At 40.8% G+C, this 14,716-nt stretch overlaps 1 protein-coding gene across 2 annotated transcripts in view; it reads left to right on the top strand.

Annotated features, from left to right (window-relative positions):
* The window catches only part of LOC126942272 (zinc finger protein 486-like), a 268,583-nt gene that overhangs the window by 40,773 nt on the left and 213,094 nt on the right, over positions 1 to 14,716 (top strand). The window contains exon 2 of one of the 2 annotated variants that reach the window (XR_007721535.1): positions 5,169 to 5,860. The exons of the other annotated variant lie outside the window; for it this stretch is intronic. The gene's annotated coding sequence lies outside the window, so the exon portion shown is untranslated. Of the gene's footprint in view, positions 1 to 5,168; positions 5,861 to 14,716 lie in introns of those variants that run through there. 2 annotated transcript variants of the gene reach the window in all.

Genomic DNA, 14,716 nt, shown 5'->3' with positions numbered 1-14,716 from the left:
TTAGTAAATATTTGTTATATAGTTTTCTTTGAACATGTGGTCTCTCTGCCTGCAAACATACAGACTTTTAGTGTTAATTTACATAGAGTTAACTATACACAAATTACTCTGAAGATAAACCTTAGGTGGAAGAAAATTATGACATCTGTTTGCTTATTGCTTATCAGAAAAGCAATTATTCAAACAAAAATTATTTTAATAGCATGACTAATAGAAAACTAAACATCTCAAAAATGCTGAAAGCAAATCTATACTTTGTCTTGAATTTATTAATGTAAAATTTTATGGCTTATGGTTTGGATTCTTCCCAGAAAATGCCTATTAAAGCACAGACAACTTTGTCTCCAGAAATAGCACTCTTGAGTACAACAATAAAAGCCCTTTTCAAATGGAAAAAAAAATCATTTTTAACGTTTATATTAATAAAAACAACTAAAATTGAATAATTGGATATGTTTTTATTTTTCTATGTGTGTGTGAATGTATAAAACGGTACAAAAAATAATTTAAGCCAGGAAAAAGATGTTAGTTAATATTTGTAATGAATAAAACTGGAAAGTAGTTAATTATTATTTTTTAGTCTGTTACTTGGGATTATTTTATTATTATTATACTTTAAATTCTAGGGTACATGTGCACAAAGAGTAGGTTTGATACATAAGTATACATGTGCTATGTTGGTTTGCTGCACGCATCAACTCATTTACATTAGGTATTTCTCCTAATGCTATCACTCCCTCAGCCCCCCACCCCCCGACAGGCCCCAGTGTGTGATGTTCCCCACCCTGTGTCCAAGTGCCAAGTGTTCAGTTCCCACCTATGAATGAGAACATGCAGTGTTTGGTTTTCTGTCCTTGTGATAGTTTGCTGAGAATGATGGTTTCCAGCTTCATCCATGTCCATGCAGAAGACATGAACTCATCCTTTTTTATGGTTGCATAGTATTCCATGGTGTATATGTGCCACATTTTCTTAATCCAGTCTATCATTGATGGACATTTGGGTTGGTTCCAAGTCTCTGCTATTGTGAATAGTGCCACAATAAACATAGTGTGCATGTGTCTTTATAGTAGCATGATTTATTTTAATTAGATGTCATTTGTCTATTTTGGCTTTTGTTGCTATTGCTTTTGGTGTTTTAGTCATGAAGTCCTTTCCCATGCCTGTGTCCTGAATGGTATTGCGTAGGTTTTCTTCTAGGATTTTTATGGTTTTAGGTCTAACACTTAAGTCTTTAATCCATCTTGAGTTAATTTTTGTATAAGGTGTAAGGAAGGGGTCCAATTTTAGCTTTCTACATAGGGCTAGCCAGTTTTCCCAGCACTATTTATTAAATAGGGAATCCTTTCCCTATTTCTTGTTTTTGTCAAGTTTGTCAAAGATCAGATGGTTGTAGATGTGTTATTTCTGAGGACTCTGTTCTGTTCCATTGGTCTACATATCTGTTTTGGTACCAGTACCCTGCTTTTTTGGTTACTGTAGCCTTGTAGTATAGTTTGAAGTCAGGTAGTGTAATGCCTCTAGCTTTGTTCTTTCTGCTTAGGATTGTCTTGGCCATACGAGCTCTTTTTTAGTTCCCTATGAACTTTAAATTAGTTTTTTCCAATTCTGTGAAGAAAGCCATTGGTAGCTTCATGGGGATGGCGTTGAATCTATAAATTACCTTGCGCAGTATGGCCATTTTCACGATATTCTTCCTATACATGAGCATGGAATGTTCTTCCATTTATTTGTGTCCTCTTTTATTTCGTTGAGCAGTGGTTTGTAGTTCTCCTTGAAGGGTCCTTCACATCCTTTGTAAGTTGGATTTCTAGGTATTTTATTCTCTTTGTACCAGTTGTGAATGGGAGTTCACTCAAGATTTGGCTCTCTGTCTGTTATTGGTGTATAGGAATGCTTGTGATTTTTGCACATTGATTTTGTATCCTGAGACTTTGCTGAAGTTGGTTATCAGCTTAAGGAGATTTTGGGCTGAGATGATGGGGTTTTCTAAGTATACGATCATGTCATCTGCAAACAGGGACAATTTGACTTCCTCTTTTCCTGATTGAATACCCTTTATTTCTTTCTCTTACCTGATTACCCTGGCCAGAACTTCCAACACTATGTTGAATAGGAGTGGTGAGAGAGGGCATCCTTGTCTTGTGCCGGTTTTCAAAGTGAATGCTTCTAGTTTTTGCCCATTCAATATGATATTGCTGTGGGATTGTCATAAATAGCTCTTATTATTTTCAGATACATTCCATCAATCCCTAGTTTATTTAGAGTTTTTAGCAAGAAGGGCTGTTGAATTTTGTTGAAGGTCTTTTCAGCATCTATTGACATAATCATGTGGTTTTTGTTGTTGGTTCTGTTTATGTTTATGTGATGGATTACGTTTATTGATTTGCATATGTTGAACCAGCCTTACATCCCAGGGATGAATCCGACTTGATCACGGTGGATGAGCTTTTTGACGTGCTGCTGGATTCGGTTTTTTTTTAATCCAAAAAAAATTGAGGATTTTTGCATTGATGTTCATCAGGGATATTGGTCTAAAATTCTCTCTCTCTCTCTCTCTCTTTTTTTTTTTTTTGTAGTGTCTCTGCCAGGCTTTGGTATCAGGATGATGGTGGCCTCATAAAATGAGTTAGGGAGGATTCCCTGTTTTTCTATTGATTGGAATAGTTTCTGAAGGAATGGTACCAGCTCCTCTTTGTACCTCTGGTAGAATTCAGCTGTGAATCTGTCTGGTCCTGGACTTTTTTGGTTGGTAGGCTATTAGTTATTGCCTTGGCCAAGCGCGGTGGCTCATGCCTGTAATCCGAGCACTTTGGGAGGTCAAGGCAGGCAGATAATGAGCTCAGGAGATTGAGACCATCCTGGCTAATATGGTGAAACCCCATCTCTACTAAAAATACAAGAAATTAGCTGGGCATGGTGGCATGCACCTGTAATCCCAGCTACTCGGGAGGCTGAGGCAGGAGAATCACTTGAACCTGGGAGGCAGAGGTTGTTGTGATAATACCCTGGATTCCCAGTCTGTTGCACACCTGCTGTGTAATACATTCCTATTGAGTGTAAAAAAAAAGTGTGACTGTGGTGGGAAATCACTCACAAAATTAGGTCACTCATGAGTTGACTTTGTGTTTATCAAAATAGAGATTATCCTGATTGTGCCAAACTTAATTAGAGGTGCTTTTAAGAGAAAGAGACACATAGAAAAATACCTCTGCTGGCCTGAAAGTCTAAGTGATTTCTAGGCAGAACATACTGTAAGCTGCTTATAGTGGCCACATGGCAGGAAACATGTTTGTGTATTGTCATCATTCCTGCCTCCTGCACATTGCTTCCAGTAGGGAGAATAAGCGGATCCTATGGCAGAGGGAAAAAAGGGAATCTCATTTATGCAAGAAATAATCACCTCTCATCTGGGATAGCTTAAGAGAAACAGGAGACCACAACAGGGCCACATTAATGGGAGGAAAAGGGTAACCTGGGTAAAAGTGCTCACTGGTATTACAGAACAACATTTAGCAAGCTGTAGTGAATGATCAGCCTCTGGGATACCGATAGTCTACCAACAAGGCTGAACTCATTCTAATTCAATCAGCATGTCTGCACCATTCTGGTGACCCAGGTTTACACTATTCATTACAGAAATACCATGAAGACCAGTGGGTAATGTCCTAGAATTGAACTGATTTCCAAAGGCATACCTAATTTTTTTTCACATTTGAAAAACCTTAAAAAGAATAAATTTATAAATAACTTCTAATTATAGAGGATTCTACTATACTGTAATAAACTATAAACATCTTAATATGAATATTTCTTGAATACATAGTTATGTAGGCAGTTTCTTTTAGATTAACATGAAAAAATTAACAGAGAAAACATTTGAAATGAAATAAAATTAATCAAAACCACATCTTTTCAATGGCTTGGCATAATTACCATGCTTTTAGAAATGGCCAGATGATTAACAAAAGAAACAAAGACAAGATTTGGGTTTTGCTCACTTGACCTTTTGAAATCTAAAATCCTGGCTAAAGTATTCAAAGGGAGTATTTTCCAGGGGGCTTCCCAGGGTTTCCAAGGCAATGAAAGAAAAATTTTGACAGGCAGAAACATGCATGCTATACAAACACATTGCTCTTCTCCGATTTGTCTTAGTGAAAAATTGAAGATTGTAAATTTAGTCTTAATTTAGAGTAAAATTAACAAAAGATTTGTTTTTCAAAAAAGCAAATGCATAAAATTAATGGGTAACAGATGCCATTAGTTGCTAAAATATAGTACGACTAAATTTATAAAGTTCCTAGCCATGCAAATAACAGCCCAATTAATTGAAGACCCTAATAGGTGCATGTGGAAAGCATTGCTGTGCAGTGTGGTGCACCTCCACTCAGCATTTTCTTCTGCCTCTTCACAGAGATACCAGTTTCCCCTGAGTGGACTCAGGGTGCATAGTGGGGACAGAAAATGCTGTGTTCAGAGTGATTACTGAAAACATTAATACACTTCTTCCATATGATAATGTCATAAATCTTACTCTGCCTTGGAAAAGCTTTTAGAAAAAGATTATCTAGAGTACTCAACTTGGGTTCATGGAAAATTTCAGTATTCCAGATAATTCAGACACTTAAATGTCAATGAAATCTCATAAAACATATTTGAATAAGATAAAGCATGCTTAGCTAAGAATTTTATATTACAGTAAACTTAGAAAAACACAGAGAACCACTACTTCAAGCCAAATAAGAGTGTTTGACATGTGAGAAACACCCAAACAAGTGCTCTTCATGATCACTCTTAAAGTAGTAATAGCACCACGTGCTTTCCTGGGACCTGCTGGCCTGTTTTCCACTGATACAAAGTGGAGAAGGCATTGAAATGGCAAAGGAGGGTAATATAAATTGAATACTTATAGGAAATACGATTTTAAATAAAAAATAGCATTTGATGTTGTACAACTATAGGTGAGACTATTAGTGTGAGGTCATATTTTTACTTATATTGACAAAATACCCATTCACAATATTACTTAAAATAATACTCCTTTTCTGCTGTATATTTGCTAGCTTTTGATCAAATATTATAGGAGCTCAATACAAATCAACAAAATAAATCTTTATTTTACCACAAGCATTATTGATGCATATGCTTATACTTGTTTTTTTTTTCAGTGTGTTATTTATCGCTGTGAAGTGGCTGTCCTACCAGAAAACTGCTATTCTTAGCCGTACTTACATTGACTAATAGTGAGGAGAAGTGAAGTGGATAAAAGGCAAATGTGTCTCCTCTGTATCTTTTTTCATCCATTGGCTGAAGAACAGGAGGATGCAGAAGATGAAAGAAAATAGAATTCCTGAATGATTATGAAGAATGTCTCTTAACCAGACAAAAAACCCAGAGGGGATTTTTTTTTTCCATGATTGTACTCTCTGCTTCTATGAGTTTAATTTTTTTTTACACTTTACATAGAAACAGGATTATGTGGCCAGGCTCAGTGGCTCACATCTATAATCCCAGCACTTTATTATGGTCGAAATAAAAATTATACAAAAATATTAATAAAATATGGCTGGGAGTGGTGGCTCAGGCCTGTAATCCCAGCACTTTGGGAGGCCGAGGTGGGTGGATCACAAGGTCAGGAGATCAAGACCATCCTGGCTAACATGGTGAAACCCCATCTCCACTAAAAATACACAAAAATTAGCCACGCATGGTGGCAGGCGCCTGTAGTCCCAGTGACTGGGAGGCTGAGGCAAAAGAATGGTGGAGACCCGGGAGGCGCAGCTTGCAGTGAGCCCAGATTGCGCCACTGCACTCCAGCCTGGGTGACAGAGCGAGACTCCATCTCAAAAAAGAAAAGAAAAGAAAAGAAAAAAAAAAACTAGTAGTAGTGGGGGTCCACCATTGCTGAGGCTTGAGTAGGCGATTTTTTCCTCCAGTGTAAACAAAGCCGTTGGAAACTTCCAACTGGGTGGCTTCCACCACAGTTCAGCAAGGCCGCTGTGGCCAGACTGCCAAATTTCTCCTCTCTGGGCCTGGCATCGCTGAAGAAAAAGGGAGCAGCCCCAGTAAGGGACTTTATATAGATAAAACCCCATCTCCCTGGAATGGAGCACCTTCAGCCGACTTCAACGTCCCTGCCTGACAGATCTGAAGAGTACAGCAGACCTCCCAGCTCAGAGTTCGAGCTCTGCTATGAGTCCAACTGCCTCCTCAAGTGGCACATGTATCCTTACTGGGAGAAACCTCCCAATAGGGGCCGACAGACACCTCATACAGGAGAGCTCTGGCTGGCATCTGCAGGTGCCCCTCTGGGACTAAGCTTCCAGAGGAAAGAACAGGCTGCAAAATTTGCTCTTCTGCAGGCTCCGCTGGTGATACCCGGGCAAACAAGGTCTGGAGTTGACCTCCAGCGAATTCTAGCAGACCTGCAGCAGACCGGCCTGTTAGAAGGAAAACTAACAAACAGAAAAGAATAGCACTTCCACTCAGAGACCCCATCCGAAGGTCACCAACATCAAAGACCAAAGGTAGATAAATCCACAAAGATGGGGAGAAACCAGCGGAAAAAGGCTAAAAATTCCAAAAACCACAGCATCTTTTCTCCTCCAAAGGATCACAACTCCTTTTCAGCAAGGGAACAAAACTGGATGGAGAATGAGTTTGATGAATTGACAGAAGTAGGCTTCATAAGGTGGGTAATAACAAACTCCTCTGACCTGAAGAAGCATATTCTAACCCAATGCAAGGAAGCTAAGAACCTTGAAAAAAAGCTAGACAAATTCCTTACTAGAATAACAAATTTAGAGAAGAACATAAATGACCTAATGGAGCTGAAAAACACAGCACAAGAACTTTGTGAAGTATATACAAGTATCAATAGCCGAATTGATCAAGCAGAAGAAAGGATATCAGGGATTGAAGATAAACTTAATGAAATAAAGCAAGAAAAGATTAGAGAAAAAAGAATAGAAAGGAATGAATAAGGCCTCCAAGAAATATGGGACTATGTCAAAAGGCCATATCTATGTTTGACTGGTACCTGAAAGTAATGGAGACAATGGAGGTAAGTTGGAAAACACTCTTCAGGAGACTATCCAGGAGAACTTCCCAAACCTAGCAAGACAGGCCAACATTGAAATTCAGGAAATACAGAGAACACCACAAAGATACTCCTCAAGAAGAGCAACCCCAAGACACATAATCATCAGATTCGCCAAGGTTGAAATGAAGGAAACATTGTTAAGGGCAGCCAGAGAGAAAGAGGGAAGCCCAACAGACTAACAGTGGATCTCTCTGTAGAAACCTTACAAGCTAGAAGAGAATGGGGTCCAATATTCAAGATTAAAGAATTTTCAACCCAGAATTTTGTATCCAGTAAAACTAAGTTTCATAAGAGAAGGAGAAATAAAATACTTTACAGACAAGCAAATTCTGAGAGATTTTGTCACCACCAGGCCTGCCTTAAAAGAGATCCTGAAGGAAGCACTAAACATGGAAAGGAACAACTGGTACCAGCCACTGCAAAAACATACCAAATTGTAAAGAATATCAACACTATGAAGAAACTGCGTCAACTAATGGGCAAAATAACCAGCTAGCATCATAATGACAGGATCAAATTTACACATAACAATATTAACCTTAAAGGTAAATGGGCTAAATACCCCAATTAAAAGACACAGACTGACAAATTAGATAAAGAGTCAAGACCCATCAGTGTGCTGTATTAAGGAGATTCTTTTCACATGCAAAAACACACATAGGCTCAAAATAAAGGGATGGAGGAATACTTACCAAGCAAATGGAAAGTGAAAAAAAAAAAAAAAAGCAGGAGTGCACCCTAATCTCTGATAAAACAGACTTTAAACCAACAAAGATTAAAAGAGACAAAGAAGGGCATTACATAATGGTAACGGGATTGAGGCATCAAGAAGAGCTAATAATCCTAAATATATATGGACCCAATACAGGAGCACCCAGATTCATAAAGCAAGTTCTTAGAGACCTACAAAGAGACTTAGACTCCTACACAATAACAGTGGGAGACTTTAACACCCCACTGTCAATATTACACAGAACAATGAAACAGAAAATTAACAAGGATATTCAGGATTTGAACTCAGCTCTGGATCAAGTGGATCTAAAAGACATCTACAGAACTCTCCACCCTAAATCAACAGAATATACATTCTTCTCAGCACCACATCACACTTATTCTAAAATTGACCACATAATTGGAAGTAAAACACTGCTCAGCAAATGGGAAAGAATGGAAATCATAACAGTCTCTCAGGTCACAGTGCAATCAAATTAGAGCTCAAGATTAAGAAGCTCATTCAAAACCGCACAACTACATGGAAACTGAACAACCTGCCCCTGGACGACTACTGGGTACATAATGAAATGAAGGCAGAAATAAAGATGTTCTTTGAAACCAATGAGAACAAAGACGCGACGTACCAGAATCTCTGGGGCACATTTAAAGCAGTGTGTAGAGGAAAATTTACAGCACTAAATATCCACAAGAGAAAGCAGGAAAGATCTAAAATCACAACCCAACATCAAAATTAAAAGAACTAGAGAAGCAAGAGGAAACAAATTCAAAAGCTAGCAGAAGACAAGAAATAACTAAGATCAGAGCAGAACTGAAGGAGATAGAGACACGAAAACTCTTCAAAAAATCAGTGAATCCAGGAGCTGGTTTTTTTGAAAAGATAAACGAAATAGATAGACTGCTAGCCAGATTAATACAGAAGAAAAGAGAGAAGAATGAAATAGACACAATAAAAAATGATAAAGGGGATATCACCACTGATTCCACAGAAATACAAACCACCATCAGAGAATACTATAAACACCTCTATGCAAATAAACTAGAAAATCTAGAAGAAATGGATAAATTCCTGGACACATACACTCTCCCAAGACTAAACCAAGAAGAAGTCAAATCCCTGAATAGACCAATAACAAGTTCAGAAATTGAGGCAGTAATTAATAGCCTACCAACCAAAAAAAGTCCAGGACCAGACGGATTCACAGTCGAATTTTACCAGAGGTAAAAAGAGGAGTTGGTACCATTTCTCATTAAAATATTCCAAACAATAGAAAAAGAGGGAATCCTCCCTAACTCATTTTATGAGGCTGGCATCATCCTGATACCAAAACCTGGCAGAGACACAACAAAAAAACCCACAAAATTTCAGGCCAATATCCCTGATGAACATCGATGCAAAAATCCTCAATAAAATACTGGCAAAGCGAATCCAGCAGCACATCAAAAAGTTTATCCAGCAAGATCAAGTCGGCTTGATCCCTCAGATGCAAGGCTGGTTCAACATATACAAATCAATAAATGTAATTCATCACATAAGCAGAACCAATGACAAAAACCACATGATATTCTCAACAGATACAGAAAAGGCCTTTGACAAAATTCAACACCCTTTCCTGCTAAAAGCTCTCAATAAACTATGTATCGATGGAATGTATCTCAAAATAATAATAGCTATTTATGACAAATGCACAGCCAATATCATACTGAATAAGCAAAAACTGGAAGCATTCCCTTTGAAAACCGGCACAAGACAAGGATGCCCTCTCTCACCACTCCTATTCAACATAGTATTGGAAGTTCTGACCAGGACAATCAGGCAAGAGAAAGAAATAAAGGGTATTCAATTAGGAAAAGAGGAAGTCAAATTGTCTCTATTTCATGACTGTATATTTAGAAAACCCCATCGTCTCAGCCCAAAATCTCCTTAAGCTGATAAGCAACTTCAGCGAAGTCTCAAGATACAAAATCAATGTGCAAAAATCACAAGCATTCCTATATACCAATAACAAAGAAGACAGCCAAATCATGAGTGAACTCCCATTCACAACTGCTACAAAGGGAATAAAATACCTAGGAATACACCTTACAAGGGATGTGAAGGACCTCTTCAAGAAGAACTACAAACCACTGCTCAAGAAAATAAGACAGGACACAAACAATTGAAAAACATTCCATGCTCATGGACAGGAAGAATCAATATCATGAAAATGGCCATACCACCCAAAGTAATTTATAGATTTAATGCTATCACCATCAAGTTACCAATGACTTTCTTCACAGAACTGGAAAAACTACTTTAAACTTCCTATGGAACCAGGAAAGAGCCCGCATAGCCAAGACAATCCTAATCAAAAAGAACAAAGCTGGAGGCATCATGCTACTTGACTTCAAACTATACTAAAAGTCTACAGTAATCAAAACAGCATGGTACTGGTACCAAAACAGATATATAGACCAATGGAACAGAACAGAGGCCTCAGAAATAACACCACACAACTACAACCATCTGATCTTTGACAAACCTGACACAAACAACCAATGTGGAAAGGACTCCCTATTTAATAAATGGCGTTGGGAAAACTGGCTAGCCATATACAGAAAACTGAAACTGGACCCCTTCCTTACACTTTATACAAAAATTAACTCGGCCGGGCGTGGTGGCTCAAGCCTGTAATCCCAGCACTTTGGGAGGCCGAGACGGGCGGATCACGAGGTCAGGAGATCCAGACCATCCTGGCTAACACGGTGAAACCCCGTCTCTACTAAAAAATACAAAAAACTAGCCGGGCGAGGTGGCGGGCGCCTGTAGTCCCAGCTACTCGGGAGGCTGAGGCAGGAGAATGGTGTAAATCCGGGAGGCGGAGCTTGCAGTGAGCCGAGATCCGGCCACTGCACTCCAGCCTGGGTGACAGAGCGAGACTCCACCTCAAAAAAAAAAAAAAAAAAAAAAATTAACTCAAGATGGATTAAAGACTTAAATGTAAGACCTAAGACCATAAAAACCCTAGAAGAAAACCTAGGCAATACCATTCAGGACATAGGCATGTGCAAAGACTTCATGTCTAAAACACCAAAAGCAATAGCAACAAAAGCCAAAATTGACAAATGGGATCTAATTAAACTAAAGAGCTTCTGCAGAGCAAAAGAAACTATCATCAGAGTGAACAGGAAACCTACAGAATAGGAGAAAATTTTTGCATTTATTCTTCTGACAAAGGGTTAATATCCAGAATCTACAAAGAACTTAAACAAATTTACAAGGAAAAAACGAACAACCCCATCAAAAAGTGGGCAAAGAATATGAACAGACACTTCTCAAAAGAAGACATTTATGTGGCCAACAAACACATGAAAGAATGCTCATCATCACTGGTCATTAGAGAAAATGCAAATCAAAACCACAATGAGTTACCATCTCACACCAGTGAGAATGGCAGTCATTAAAAAATCAGGAAACAGATGCTGGAGAGGATGTGGAGAAATAGGAATGCTTTTACACTGTTGGTGGGTGCGTAAATTAGTTCAACCATTGTGAAAGACAGTGTGACAATTCCTCAAGGATCTAGAACTAGAAATACCATTTGACCCAGTAATCCCATTACTGGATATATACCCAAAGGATTATAAATCATTTGACTATAAAGACACATGCACACTTTTTTTTTTTTTTTTTGATATGGAGTCTCGCTCTGATGCCCAGGCTGGAGTGCAGTGGCATGGTCTCAGCTCACTGCAAACTCCACATCCCAGGTTCATGCCATTCTCCTTCCTCAGCCTCCCAGTAGCTGGCACTACAGGTGCCCACCACCATGCCCAGCTAATTTTTGTATTTTTAGTAGAGATGGAGTTTAACCATGTTAGCCAAGATGGTCTTGATCTCCTGACTTCGTGATCCACCTGCCTTGGCCTCCCAAAGTGCTGGGATTACAGGCATGAGCCACCGCACCCGGCCCATGCACACATATTTTTATTGCAACACTATTCACAATATCAAAGACTTAGAACCAACCCAAATGTCCATCAATGATAGACTGGATAAAGAAAATGTGGCATACATACACTGTGGAATACCATGCAGCCATAAAAAAGGATGAGTTCATGTCCTTTGCAGAGACATGGATGAAGCTGGAAACCATCATTCTCAGCAAACCAACACAAGAACAGAAAACCAAACACCACATGTTCTCACTCCTAAATGGGAGTTGTACAATGAGAACACACGGACACAGGGTGGGGAACATCACACACTGGGGCCTGTTGAGGGGAGGGGGACTAGGGAAGGGATAGCATTAGGAGAAATACCTAATGTAGGTGACAGGTTGATGGGTGCAGCAAACCACTATGGCACGTGTATAACTGTAACAGAACTGCATATTCTGCACATGTACCCCAGAACTTAAAGCATAATAATAAAAAAAAAGTTGAAAAAAAAAAAGATGGGGGGTAATTAAAGGAAGATAAGGTAGATAGATTAAGTTTTTCTTAGCTTTAATATGGTAGGGCTTCACCTGGAACAATGGCCCATGATTTTGAACATGATGATGCTTTTTTGACTTGGGTGTGACGTGTCCATCCTTTTTCTGCTGTGCAAACGGCAGTCTCGGTGGGTAGCAGCAATGAGGTAGGGGCCTTCCTAGGCTGTCTCAAGTTTTCCTTTTTTCTATCATTTGATGAGGACGTGGTCTCCAGGCTGATGTTGGTGTGCTGGACACTCTAGGGGTGGTGCCTGTGCTAAAAGACTTTTAGTTCTGAGAAAAGGGAACGTGGAAGATCCTGCTATAGGGTCCTACGGGGCCTGTGGGTTTTTCTTTTCATGTGCGGAGACAAGAGATCTTGTAAATAAAGACACAAGACAAAGATAGAAGAAAAGACAGCTGGAGCCCGGGGGACCACGACCACCAAGTCGCGGAGACCTGTAGTGGCCTGGAATGCCTGGCTGTGCTGTTATTTATTGGATACAAGGCAAGGGGACAGAGTAAGGAGTGTGAGCCATCTCCAGTGATAGGTAAGGTCACGCGAGTCATGTGTACACCGGACAGGGGGCCCTTCTCTGTATGGTAGCCGAGGTGGAGAGAGAGAACAGCTTACGTCATTATTTCTTCCCTGCATTTCAAAGACTTTAGTGCTTTCACTAATTCTGCTACTGCTATCTAGAAGGCGGAGCCAGGTGTGCAGGGCGGAACATGAAAGCAGACCAGGAGCATGACCGCTGAAGCACAGCATCACAGGGAGATGGTTAGGTCTCCGGATGGTTGCGGCGGGCCTGACTGATGTCAGGCCTTCCACAAGAGGCAGTGGCGCAGACTCTTCTCTAACTCCCTGGGGCGGGGGGAAGGGAGACTCCCTCTCCCCGTAGGCTAAGTAATGGGTGCCTTCCCAGGCACCGGCGTTACCGCTAGACCAAGGAGCCCTCTAGTGGCCCTGTCCGGGCATGACAGAGCGCTCACACTCTTCTTCCTAGGTTACAATAGTAGAACAAAGATTATTATAATATTGGAATAAAGAGTAATGCTATAAACTAATGATTAGTAATATTCATGTATAATCATATCTATATTCTATGTCTAACATAACTATTCTTATTTTAAGTATTTTCTTTATTATACTGGAACAGCTTGTGCCTTCGGTCTCTTGCCTCCGCACCTGGGTGGCTTGCAGTCCACACTCGCTTAGCGCCACCCGGGAGACATGGCGTCCTTGCACCCTCTCAGGGTTTCAGACTCACTGTGGCCCTCACCATTCCTGTGCATCCCCGCCTTGGGAATGAGGGGCTCTGGAACTGGCCCAGTTGTCCCTGGAGGTTGCTCCTGCCTGAGCCCCCACCATCTGGCCCCTGGCCTCTGGCTAGTTTGCGCTGTCCAGTGGTTGCCCAGCGCCCTCCCCAGCACAGGAAGTGTCCACAGCTAGGTCCCCCTGCCGCCTCATGCCGCGGCCTCTCTAGGAGCCGCTGGAGGTGGAAATTTGTTGGCATTAACTTTGGGCTGGCCTGGGTTCCTTGATGCAGTTGGAACAAGATTTCTTTTATAAGGGATTTGGATAACATTTCTCATTGCTTTAGTATTATTCATTTTTCCTTCTGAATTTTCTTTACCACCTTTCTTATCCTTTTCCTAAAAGTATATTTTAATTTCCTTACATACCTTGCATATAAACTGTTCCTTTAATAGTTTTATATTCAGGAGGGCTAATTACTTTTAAATTATACAATATTTCCTGTATACATTCTTGTTAAATAATTTTTTTATGACTTTCACAGACGATCTTTGACATGCCTCAACTTTCTGACTTCCTTTTACAGTATTTCTCTCCCTGGTCTCACCCTCTGTGTCTTTCTCTGATCTCTGTCTCTTCCAGTCTCTCTCTCTCACTCTTTCTCCCTCTCCGTTTCTCTCTCTCATTTGCACTTTGTCTTTCTCTCTCTGTCATCCCCTCTTGCTTCTCTCCCCACGTAGTCTCTTGGGCTGGGTGGGATCCAGGTGGCTGCAGTCCAGGCCCTGGGGCGCCGCCGGCCAAGAGACTCAGCAGATGCCCGCAGCAAGTTGCACGAGTCATGGAACTTCTCCTCCTCTGCTCTCTTCCCAGCGCCAGTCCCTGCGCTCTTCTTCTATGCAGAGCCAGGCTGGGGAGAGCAATCCACACGCCCCCCCACCCCCCCCTCCCGGGCAACTGGCTGCCTGGCTGGGTGGCACAGGCTCCTGGCCCTGACGCCCTCACACTCTTCTGCTCAGCTCCAACTTACAGGTGTCCATGGCCTGCCGTCCTCCGAGGGTGGCAAGACACGCCCGAGTGGCATGGAAGGTTTGGAGCTTGGCGGCCGGTGGCCTGAGTGGCTCTGGCTGCATGGCCACGTTCGAGGAGAGCGTTCCAGCCGCCACTCTGCTG

The sequence above is a fragment of the Macaca thibetana genome, chromosome 19 (genome assembly GCF_024542745.1).
Source record: "Macaca thibetana thibetana isolate TM-01 chromosome 19, ASM2454274v1, whole genome shotgun sequence".
Taxonomy (NCBI): domain Eukaryota; kingdom Metazoa; phylum Chordata; class Mammalia; order Primates; family Cercopithecidae; genus Macaca; species Macaca thibetana.
The sequence above is the reverse complement of the archived record's forward strand: the minus strand, read 5'-3'. Positions and strand labels throughout refer to the sequence as shown.